This window comes from Callorhinus ursinus, unplaced genomic scaffold, assembly GCF_003265705.2.
Source record: "Callorhinus ursinus isolate GAN/ISIS: 27379988/994484 unplaced genomic scaffold, GSC_fseal_2.0 scaffold2, whole genome shotgun sequence".
Taxonomy (NCBI): Eukaryota; Metazoa; Chordata; class Mammalia; order Carnivora; family Otariidae; genus Callorhinus; species Callorhinus ursinus.
In genome coordinates, this window is record NW_027397064.1 from 83,084,146 (window position 1) to 83,096,968 (window position 12,823).

The window sequence follows — 12,823 nt, forward strand, 5'->3', positions numbered from 1 at the left end:
CTTATCTTATGTATGTTGAGATTTCTTCCACTTTTTACACTTAAAGACCAAGGGGCTACAACAAGAGGGTAAGTGACTAGCTTGCTTATGCTATTGGAAAAGGAGTAAGTTAACAAAACCAAGTTTATCTAAGGATTCTTGATTCCTATGCCTGAGTGTAGATTTTTTTGTTGTGTTTATGAAAATCATATTTTTTTACTGTGATAAAATATATATAACATAAAATTTACCATTTTAACCATTTTTAAGTATACAGTTCATGGCATTAACCATATTCTTACTGTGTATCCATATCGTTATACAATCATAGGTCTATATTTTAAAGCTTAATTTTGATACTGTATTTGAAATTTATTTCATGTGTTTTGTTTGCTTGGCCCATGTATTGGAAAGGACTCTTAGTAGCAGAGAACAGAAATCGTTAAAACTGGTTTAAGCAGCAGGGGATTTATTAAGTTGTTAGTTTGTAGAATCTTTGAGGTAATGGAAGGAATAGACTTTGGGCTGAACTTCTAGGAATAGTTCCTGGAACCACACTTTTCACATGGCTTGCTAAGGGAGCTGTAGCTGTCTGATCTCAGAACCATGTTGCCCTTCTCAGGTTTGGAAGCTGGTGAATGAAGAGTCTTGGCTTTTGCTGCTGGCCCCTGAAGAGTCATTGTCTCGCCCATCATCATTGCTGGATGAGCTGATGTGCCTGTGTTTAGTTGCTCCTTCTCCTTGTTTTCTTTATCCTTCTGTTCTCCTCATTGTGTCCCTGCTTGAGAAAGCTAGGGCACATGCACATCTCAGGTTGCAAGGAAGTCTAGCAAAAGGACCCTTTTGCTTTTTGGCCACTATTGTGTTATAAGACATATTAGAATGGGGTTGCGTGAGTGTTAAAAATAAATCTGCTGTATTTGCCATAGCTCTTTCAGAAGGGAAAAGGCTAGGGGACATATTAATTTAGCACCTTTGTTTTCTTAAAATAAATTATAGTTTCAGGAGGGGAAGTAAAAACATCAATCCAGCAATGTTGATACAGGATAAGTTCTGTATCACAAAAAAACTTCTATTTCGTGGGGGGAAGCCCAATTTTTAAAGCATTGTAAAACTCTAAATGGACCCAGTGTTTATCTAGCTGGCAGTAATAAATAAATTTGTTTCTTTTTTAGAATGTTATGTCACTCTGTCTTTTTTAAATTCATGTTTTGGCATTAGAGTATATGGGTATAACATTCCTTCTAACCTACTGTGTTTGCTCATTTTTGCCAATGGAAAAAAGTATCCATTCTTGTGGAAAGGTTATCTTTAAACCGTGCAAAAATTTTGTATTGTAAATAATTTGAATACATTTGTGGTGGGGGCAGAGTTGGGGTGGTGGTGGAGAGGAGATAAAGTTATCCGTAAAATGGAGTGTCCAATTTGAAGGTTATTCCTAGTTTAAACTGGTATCTAGTAGAAATATAATGCAAGCATGTTTACAATTTTACATTTTCTAGTAGACAATTTAACAATGTAAAAATGAATAGGTAAAATTAACTTTAACAATATATTTTGCTTAACCCAGTATATCCAAAATATTTAAACATGTGGCCCTAGCTACATCTCATGCTATAGTTGGTATCTTATTGGACAGCACAGATCTAGATTGTCTGCCTTATTTCATACTAGAAAATTTTTCTGTCTGAGAAGTACTGAAGTGTACCGTAAACATGTTTATAAAACATCCTCAGTGTGTGCTGTGTCCTGATGATGCTTTCTTCCTTATACTGTTTTATAACAGTAGGATTGTAAATCAGTGCTGCTTCCCAAATTACAAGTGTTGATGTGGTGGCTTGCTGTATTTTATGAAAGATGTGTAGTTTTTGAACTATTGGAGTACAGGAATATGGAACATGACACTGAGGTACATACGCCATTAACAGGCATGGTTTCAGGGGATGGTATTAGGCCATGCCAGTGTAGACCACTGCAGTTAACTCCTGTGATTTAACTAGTTGTTGCCAGTGTCTCAAGGACACTGTTTATAGCTGTCATTGCCCTAAAGGAGTAGTTTCTAAACTTTCAATTATTAAAAATTTTAAAGCACATACAGTATAAATATTTTTATTACCTATGAAAAATGTACATGTATGACTGTACTAATATGTAAATTATGAAATAAAAATATTGAAAACAAAAAAGAGATTAGATAAAAATAAATTTAAAGCTGTAATATTTTTTCATGAACCTCAGATAATTGGCTTGAGTAGTCAGTCACCTTTTGGAGACCTGCTCTAAATCCTGTGGCGCATTGGTTCTCAAACTTGATTGATCACTGCAACCCTTTGGGGACTTGAATAATTAACAAAAATAAGAACAACAATGAAAAAAAGGTATGTCTTTAGGTATTACTTTAGACACATAGAAACAAAATTTGTGTGTGTGTATGTATGTGTGTGGAGTGTATGTGGGATCTGTAGTTAATTTTTTAAATGCAGGAGTCCCTGTTATAGATGGCAGGGATTCTTTTTTTTTTTTTCTTTTTAAGTAGGCTCCACTCCCATCGTGGGGCTTGAACTTGTGACCCCAAAATCAAGAGTTGCTCACTCTACCGCCTGAGCCAGCCAGACACCCTTATAGCAGGGATTCTTAATTTGGGATTCATGGGTAATTCTCTGAAATTATATATAGTATTATTTATGCAATCAGGCCTGTTTTAGAGGAAATCTGTAGTTTTTATCAGAACCCTAGATGGTCTTGGGCCCTGGTAAAATGTCATTAACAGCTAGCTAGGGCTGCTTTGGATATGTGGGTCAGAGAAGATTGTTGAGCTGGAGAGGCCAGGATGGGTTCCTTCAGTCTTAAGCTTACCTGTGAACACAGGGCTGTAGGACTGAGCAGTGGGCAGACTTGGGGTGGTGGTGGTGGTGGATGAAGGCAGCCCAGGAGGGCTATAACTGTGAAGCATTAATAGAGCAGGGTCATAATTCTATTTGGAATTTCTGACCTGTAAGTGGACCCTGGGAATCTAGTCAAAGACTAGACAAAGTCAAAGTCTGGATCTGATGGAGCAGGTCAGATTTGAAGTCTACGTAGACAGGCCAAGGTCTCTCATGAGTAAGAAGGTTTAAGCAGAAGTGACACACTAGCATTCAAGCAAGGCCTTGAACCCTTTTCCCCGTTCTGATTGCTGGTGTTGATTCGGCCGATCAGATGGTACTGTGAAAGATATGTTCTTGAACCAGCATCTGTGCCTCCTCTTTCCCTTTCACTGCTGCTATAGGTCAGAAGAGACTAGAATTCCTCATACCCCTTTTGTTCTTAGGCTGACTTATTAAAAGGAGTCTTGTCCCCAGAGGACGTACTGCTAGAGGTATGTGAAATAACATCTTAGGAAGGTGTCTCCTGGAGAAGTTTTCCAGAAAAAATTGAGAATGCGTCATCTTTGTCTAATTGATTATTTCCTGTAATAGCAGTGCTTACAGGCCTTTTTAAAAACAAAAACAAAAACCTTTTTGTTAACCTTTTGTTTTATTATATTTTTTTAGAGGTAGGGAGGGGTAGAGGGAGAGGGAGAGAGAGAATCTTATGCAGGCTCCATGCCCAGTGTGGATCCTGATGCTGGGCTTGATCTCATAAACCTGAGATCATGATCTGAGCCAAAGTCAAGACTGAGCCAACTGAGCCACCCAGGTGCCCCTTTTTGTTAATCATTTAATTTCAGCATTCATATTTTATAAGAAAACTTTACATATGGGGAATTTAAACATACATGTGATGGAAGTGTTTCAGCTTCCTGAAGTAGAAATAAATATGAATAGTGGATTATTGGGGTGCCTGGGCGGCTCAGTCAGTTAAGCATCTGCATTCAGCTCAGGTCATGATCCCAGAGTCCTGGGATTGAGCCCCATGTGGGGCTCCCTGCTCAGCGGGGAGCCTGGTTCTCCCTCTCCTTCTGCCTTCTGCTCTGCCTGCTTGTACTCTCTCTGTCAAATAAATAAATAAAAATCTTAAAAAGAAAGAATAGTAGATTATTTACCAGTTTAGTAGTTTTATAAAATTTCTGATTATTGCATCAATGTTCCATTGTTTTCCCTTTCTTTTTGTGTCTTTTTAAAATTGTTACTAAGAATTCTGGCTGTCATTATTTTCTACCAGTCAGATATTTGAATTGATCATTTTAATAACATAAAAGGATAATGTTAGGTTTGTGGTTTCATTTTCCTTTATTTTTTTAAAAAAATATAATTCCAGTATGGTTAATATACAATGTTATATTAGTGTCAGGTTTATAATATAGTGATTCAATAATCCCATACATCACCCAGTGCTCATCATGACAAGTGCACTCCTTAACCCCCATTGCCTATTTCACCCATCCTTCCACCTACCTCCCCTCTGGGGATCACCAGTTTGTTCTCAAGAGTTAAGAGTCTTTTTCTTGGTTTGTCTTTCTCTCTCTCTTTTTCCTTTGCTGGTTTGTTTTGTTTCTTAAATTCCACAGACGAGTGAAGTCATAAGATATTTGTCTTCCTCTGACTTATTTTGTTTAGTGTTAACTCTCTAGCTCCATCCATGGCATTGCAAATGGCAAGATTTCATTCTTTTCATGGCTGAATAATATTCCATTGTGTATATATACCACATCTTCTTTATCCATTCATCTATTGATGGATACTTAGGCTGCTTCCATAATTTGGCTATTGTAAATAATGCTGCTCTAAACATAGGGGTCCCTTTGAATTTGTGTTTTTGTATTTTGAGGGTTAATATCCAGTAGTGCAATTACTGGATCATAGTATAGTTCTGTTTTTCACTTTTTGAGGAACCTCCATACTGTTTATCATACAGTGGCTGCACCCAGTTTGCTTTCCCACCAACAGTGCAAGAGGGTTCTTTTTTCTCCCCATTCTCACCAACACTTGTTTCTTGTGTTTTTGATTTTAGCCATTCTGACAGGTGTGAGGTGATATCTCTTTGTAGTTTTGATTTGCATTTCCCTGATAATGAATGATGTTCAGCATCTTTTCATGTGTCTGTTGGCCATCTGGATATCTTCTTTGGCGAAATGTCTGTTCATGTCTTCTACCCATTTTTAATTGGATTATTTGTTTTTTGGGTGTTGAGTTGTAAAAGTTCTTTATATATTTTAGATACTAACCCTTTATCAGATAAGTCATTTATAAATATCTTCTCCCATTCAATAGGTTGTCTTTTAGTTTTGTTGACTGTTTCCTTCACTGTGCAAAAGCTTTTTATTTTGATGTGGTCCTAATAGTTCACTTTTGCTTTTATTTCCCTTGCCTCAGGAGATATATCTAGAAATGTTGCTATAACCAATGTCAGAGACATTACTGCCTGTGTTCTTTTCTAGGATTTTTATGGTTTCAGGTCTCACATTTAGGTTTTATTCGAGTTTATTTTTGTGCATGGTGTAAAAAAATGATCCAGTTTTATTCTTTTTCATGTAGCTGATCAGTTTTCCCAACACCATTTGTTGAAGAGACTGTCCTTTTCCCATTGGATATTCTTTCTTGGTTTGCCAGATATTAAATGACCATATAGTTGTGGGTTTATGCTGGGCTTTCTATTCTGTTCCATTGATCAGTGTGTCTCTTTTTGTGCTAGTACGTTACTGTTTTGATTACCACAGCTTTGTGATGTAACTTGAAGTCTGGAATTGTGATACCTCCAGCTTTGCTTTTCTTTTCAAAGTTGCTTTGGCTTTTTGGGGGTCTTTGTGGTTACATATAAATTTTAATATTTGTTCTAGTTCTGTGATAAATGCTGTTCGTATTTTGATAGGGATTACATTAAATGTGTAGATTGCTTTGTGTAGTGTAGGTATTTTAACAATATTTGTTCTTCCAATCTATGAGCATGGAATATCTTTCCATTTCTTTTTGTTGTCTTCAGTTTCTTTCATCACTGTTTTATAATTTTCAGAGTACAGGTCTTTCACCTCTTTGGTTAGGTTTAGTCCTAGGTATCTTATTTTTGGAGCAACTGTAAATGGGATTGTTTTCTTAATTTCTCTTTCTGCTGCTTCATTATTAGTGTAAAGAAAGACATGTATCATATGATCTCACTGATATGAGGAATTCTTAATCTCAGGAAAGAAACTGAGGGTTGCTGGAGTGGTGGGGGGTGGGAGGGATGGCGTGGCTGGGTGATAGACATTGGGGAGGGTATGTGCTATGGTGAGCGCTGTGAATTGTGCAAGACTGTTGAGTCACAGACCTGTACCTCTGAACAAATAATACATTATACGTTAAAAAAAAAAAAGAAGAAGATAGTAGGAAGGGAATAAATATCACTTGATCATGATGAATGATTTTTTTAATGTATTGTTGGATTTGGTTTGCTAGTATTTTGTTGAGGATTTTTGCATCTGTGTTCATCAGAGATATTAGCCTGTAATTCTCTCTTTTTTTTTTTTGATGGTGTCTTTTACTGGTTTTGGCATCAGGGTTTGGAAGTTTTCCTTCTGTTTTTTGGAATAGCATGAGAAGAATATGTATTAACTCTTCTTTAAATGTTTTTGGTAAATTTGCCTGTGAAGCTGTCTGGTTCTGGACTTTTGTTTGTTGGGATTTTTTTAAGTCCTGATTCAATCTCCTTGCTGGTTATTGGTGTGTTCAAATTTTCTATTTCTAACTGCTTCAAATTTGGTAGATTATATGTTTCTCAGAATTTATCCATTTTTTTTCTAGGTTATTTAATTTGTTGGCATGTAGTTTTTCATAATAATCTCTTACAATTATTTGTATTTCTGTGATGTTGGTTGTTATTTCTTTTATTTGTGATTTTGTTTATCTGAGTGTTTTCTCTATGTTTTTTGATGAGTCTGGCTAGAAGTTTATGGTTTTTGTTGATCTTTTCAAAGAACAAGCTCTTGGTTTCATTGATCTGTTATGCTTGTTTTTTTAGTTTCTGTATCATTTATTCCTGCTCTAATCTTTATTATTTCGTCCTTCTGCTGGTTTAGGTTTTTTTGTGTTGTTCTTTTTTTTTTTTTTTATCTCTTTTAGGTTTAAGGTTAGGTTGTTTATTTGAGATTTTTCTTACTTCTTGAGGTAGACTTGTATTGCTATAAACTTCCCTCTTAGAACAGCTTTTGCTGCATCCCACAGGTTTTAGACCATTGTATTTTCATTTTCATTTTCATTTGTTTACATATACTTTTTGATTTCTTCTTTGATTTCTTGGTAAACCCATTAATTGTTTAATAGCATGTTCTTTAACTTTCATGTATTTGTGGTCTTTCCAGACTTTTTTCTTGTGATTGATTTCTAGTTTTATAGCATTGTGGTCAGAAAAGATGCAGAGTATGACTTCAGACTTTCTGAATTTGTTGAGGCTTGTTTTGTGGCCTAATATGTGATCTATTCTGGAGAATGTTCTGTGTGGACTTGAAAAGAATGTGTATTCTGCTGTTTTAGGATGGAATGTTCTGAATATATCTGTTAAATCCATCTGGTGTAGTGTGTCATTCAAAGGCATGGTTTCCTTGTTGATTTTGTTTGGATGATCTGTCCTTTTATGTAAGTGGGTGTTCAATTCCCCTACTATAATTGTATTACCATTGATTAGTTACTCTACGTTTGTAATTAACTGTTTTATGTGTTTGGGTGCTCCCATGTTGAGTGCATAAATATTTACAATTGTTATATCATCTTGTTGGTTTGGCCCCCTTATTATTGTATAGTGTCCTTCTTTGTCTCTTTTTACAGACTTTGTTTTAACGTCTATTTTGTCTGATATAAGTATTGCTACTCCAGCTTTCTTTTGATATCCATTTGCATGCTGAGTGTTTCTCCATCCCTCCCTTCCCTTTCAGTCTGCAGGTGTCTTTAGGTCTGAAATGAATCTCTTGTAGGCAGCATATACATGGGTCTTGTTTTTTTATTTACTCTGTCACCCTGTTAGGTTTATGGTTTCTTGAATGTCATACTGTTGTCAGATGTTGGAATCTTCTATATGTCATAGCATGAGTATTTTAAAGTTCAAAGAATTAAGTAGTGGAATTGGAGTTTTAATGCAAGTTTCTATGCTCTAAATATATATATGTATATATAATATCTATATGTATCTGTGTACACACACATACACGTACATACATATAATGTAGATTTTTGTTTTCCTCAGACTTAAAATTTGCATTCGTAACAGTTTTGGTAGTATAGTTTGCCTTGTGAAGAAGCAAGAGGGCTGATACTGTGTCAGTAAAACTGTCTCATAGGTATGATTCAAACAGTTTTATTAGCAACATATGGGGCATGAAGGAGCCACAGAGGGGAATTTGGAGTGTGAGGGTGCTGGTCTGTCTTTTTTGGCATGTAATTATATCAGCCTCATGCATGGTGTTATTTGTTGCTGCCTAGGGAATATAGAAAAATATCTGCTAATGTGGTGAAACAAAAAAATCGGAATAAATTATAATTGTCGAGTTTATAGGGAATTATTTGGATGCAGGATGTATTTTTTCTCCAACCTAAATTTTGTTTGGTATTTTAAATTTTATTCAATCAGTCCTTTAAACCCAATTTTTCAATAATTTGAATTTTTGAATCAATGTTACATAATAGATGCCTAGCTGAGGTTCATAAATGGGAAGAAATTTGTTTCTTTTTCCCTATTGTGACAATGTATGGTTCTGTTTAATTAGTTTTACTAAATATTTATTAATTTTCTTTAGAGGTATTTGTAGCATTTATATGATTACAATATGCTGATTACTTTAGTAGATGCTACACAGAGGACAATATCAGACACAGCCTGTGGGCTTATGGAGCTTAATTCTATAAAAGCAATCACATGTAGATGATGTTTTAAATAGTCAATGATGGGAATGATAGACACACATGGCAGCAAAGTGGTTACCTCTGGGAAAGAGGGAGGGAAATGGGATCAAGGAGGGGGTACACAGAAGCTTCAATTGTAAGTTGTTTTTTTTTTTTAATTCCCTTTCAGCTAAGATTTATTGATTGCCAGAGTTTTTTTTTTTTTTTTAAACCAGAGATTCAGGTTGAGGAAAAGGTACTGGAATTGTTTGTGTTATCTTTCTTTCTTTTGGTTATTTCTTGGCTTGATCAGTATAGTTTTTTAAAGGTAGGAGGGTAAATTGCAAGAGGTTGAGGGAAAAGCTTGGGGCTTGGGGGGTGGATTCTGGAAAAAGCTCTACAGAAAAAAGTAGTGATATGTTTTTCAAACTTTATTACAATTCTTCTGACTACTTTGAGCCTTAGGTTAAATGTAAGCATTTATATTATTGTCTGTTCTGAAATACATACAACTTTTTATAGATGATTTCTTAGTCATTATGTTGGAAAGTTACTGTGAGGTAAAATTTCTTTACTCTAGATTTCCATTTGGCCCTAAGACCAGTCTCAGAGAAACCTAGTCCTCTGAAATGGGTAATTCTTAAACTGATTAATCCCAAAATGGCTAGTCTAGTTTCTTCTATATGCTGGTAAAATAATATTGGAAGCCAAGCTGTTCAATATTTAGATTGCAGTGATTAAGAAAGTAACATGGATTATATGTTTATTTCTAGAGTGTGAGCAAATAGGGTCATACTTCAAGTGCTCTTTAAATGCTGTGACTGCTGTCATGTTTTATGACATGATGATTTTATCTAACAGCTATTCCTGTGGAGTTACTTTTTTGCAGAATAGAAGACCAAACCTGTCCTTGAAAGTGTAAGGAAGATCTTTACATTCACCCTCCTTTTGCAAATCAGGGTAAAAGGTTGGACTGTCCTATGGGAAAAAAGAAGTACAGTTGGATAGTTTTGTTCTACCTGGAAAACATTTTTAATAAGAATTAGCTTTGTATTTTTCTTGGGGGTGATTTCAGGCATATAAGAAGAAAAAAAATTTGGTACTTGCAATCTTTACTTAGGGAAAGTGAATCCTGCTAAATGAAATATAAATAAATTATAATAATCTTAAATTTATCACTTAAGCCTTTCTTTCCTACTGGCTTTTTAAAAGAGCAACTAAGAAATATATTTTATCTGATTTGATTTTAACTGCTGTTATTTTTTTCTTGGGTAAACTACCTTATCACAATGTAGAAGTCCTGACTGATTGATAGTCATGATTTAAGTATATTGACGTTTACAACTAAGTATGTTCATTATAGTTCAGAGAATAATTTAAATAATGAAGTGGTATTTAACAGTATTAAAACTTCGTTAAGCATAGTGTATGGATTAATTAAAATAATCCATCTGTACTATAAAATAATGATTAATGGATTGTTGCCTTATACTTGTGAGGCTCTATGTGAATATGTGTGTAGTTACAATTCTTTCCAAATGTAATTATTTATATTTCTTACATATGCTGTTTCATTTTATCATCACAACAGTTTTAGAAGTAGGTGGGGTAGGTGAGATTTTTCTTTACTAAATGAGGAAAACTGAGTAGTATAGTAATTAAATGTTTTTTTTTTTTCCACGAGTAGGACTGCAGTAAAACCTGGGTCCCTGACTTCTGATTTAGTGCTCTTTGCTACTAGACCTTAGTCAGAATCAAAGAAATTTGGGTTTTTCTGGCGCATTGATTCTCTTCTTGGTCATTTTGTTTTGGTGTGTTTCATCAGAATCTTTCTATTGCTTAAAAAGCAAACAATATGTACAATTCTATAAAATCAGTTTGTTCTAATTACTACTTTTGACTACAGATTAGGGGGTGAAAAAGATAAAACTCGACCCAAATGACATTTTTTATTATATCTGTATTTATTAATTTGGTGCAACATTTTATTATGCAAAAAAGTTAAGAATTAACTTGTTATCATCCATACTTTTGAAATTAGGGCAAAGTCTTGGTGGTAGATATATAAACAGACTTGTCTCCCTCCCCTTCCCTTTTTTTTATTAAAAAATTTTTTTTAAAGATTTTATTTATTTGTCAGAGAGAGAGAGCACACAAGCAGGGGGGCGTGGCAGGCTAAGGGAGAAGCAGGCTCCCCGCTGAGCAGGGAGCCTGATGTGGGGCTCAATCCCAGGACCCTGGGATCATGACCTGAGCCGAAGGAAGATGCTTAACTGACTGGGCCACCCAGGCAGCCCCCCAGATTTTTTTTTCTTGAGATACAATTGACATGTATTAGTTTCAGGTATACAACATAATGATTGGATATATGTGTATATTATGAAATGATGACCACAGTAAGTCTAGTTAACATCAGTCACCATACTTAATTATTCTTTTTTTCTCATGATGAGAACTTTTAAGATTTACTCACATAGCAACTTTCAAATATACAATATAGTATTATTAACTTTAGTCATCATACTGTACATTACATCCCATGACTTATTTATTTTATAATTGCAAGTTTGTACCATTTGGCCACCTTTACCCATTTTGTGTACAGTCTACCCCCTACTGCTGCCCCACCTTTGGTAAGTACCAGTTTGTTCTCTGTATCTATGAGGTGTTTTTTTTTTTTTTTTTTTTTTTGGTTTTGTTTTGTTTTCAGATTCCACATAAATGTGAGATCATATGTTTTGTCTTTGTCTGTGTGTTATTTCACTTAGCATAATGCCCTCAAGGTTCATTTGTGTTGTTACAAATAATAGGATTTCCTTTTTTTTATAATGACTGGATAGCATTCCATGATGTGTATGTGTGTGTAGGTGTGTGCATACATTTTCTTTATTCATTCTTCCATCCCTGGACACTGAGGTTGTTTCCATGTCTTGTCCACTGTAAATAATATGTGATGAACATGGGGATACAGATACCTTTTTGAGTTAGTGTTTTCCAACCCTTCGGATATATATCCAGAAATGGAATTGCTGGATCATATGGTATTTGTATTTTTAATTTTTTGAGGAACCTCCATACTGGTTTTCATTGTGGCTGCACCATTTTACATTCCCACCAACAGTGCATGGGGTTTCTCTTTTTTCCACATACTTGCCAATACTTGTTATTTCTTGTCTTTTTGATAATATCCATTCTAACATGTGGGAGGTGATATTTCATTGTGGTTTTGATTTGCATCTTCCTGATGATTAGTCATGTTGAGCATCTTTTCATGTGTCTTTGGCCATCAGAATGTCTTCTGTTCAAATCCTTTGCCCGTTTTAAATTGGACTTTTGGTTTTTATTGCTGTTGAGTTGTATGAGTTCTTTATGTATTTTTTGTATTTACTCCTTATCAGATATATGATTTACAAATATTACAAGTATTTTTTTGTTCTGTTAATGTTTTCTTTTGCTGTGCAAAAGCTTTTTAGTTTGATGTAGTTCATCCTGTTTATTTTTGCTTTTGTTACTTTTGCTTTTGGTGTTAAACACCAAAAAAATCCTCACTAAGACTGAGCTCAGGAAGCTTTTTCTCTATGTTTTCTTCTAGGAGTTTTACAGTTTCAGGTTTTATGTGCAATTCCTTAATTTATTTTGAGTTAATTTTTGTGTATGGTATAAGATAGGAATCCAGTTTTATTCTTTTGCGTGTTGCTGTCCAGTTTTCCCAACACCATTTATTGAAGAGATTATTCTTTCCCCATTGTATACTCTTGGCTTCTTTGTCATAAATTAATTGACCACCTATGCATGGATTTATTTTGGGGCTCTCTATTTTGTTCTGTTGATTTTACATGTCTGTTTTTATGCCAGTAGCATACTGTTTTAATCACTATAGCTTTTTAATATAGTTTCAAATTAGGGAGTGTGATATTTCCAGCTTTTTTCTTCTTTCTCAAGATTGCTTTGGCTAGTCACAGTCTTTTCAGGTGACATACAAACTTTAAGATTGTTTGTTCTATTCTTTCCTTTCCTTTTGAAGACCTTCCTCAGGCTAGATGCAGGGAGCCTCACGATTCCTGAAAGAGTTTTAC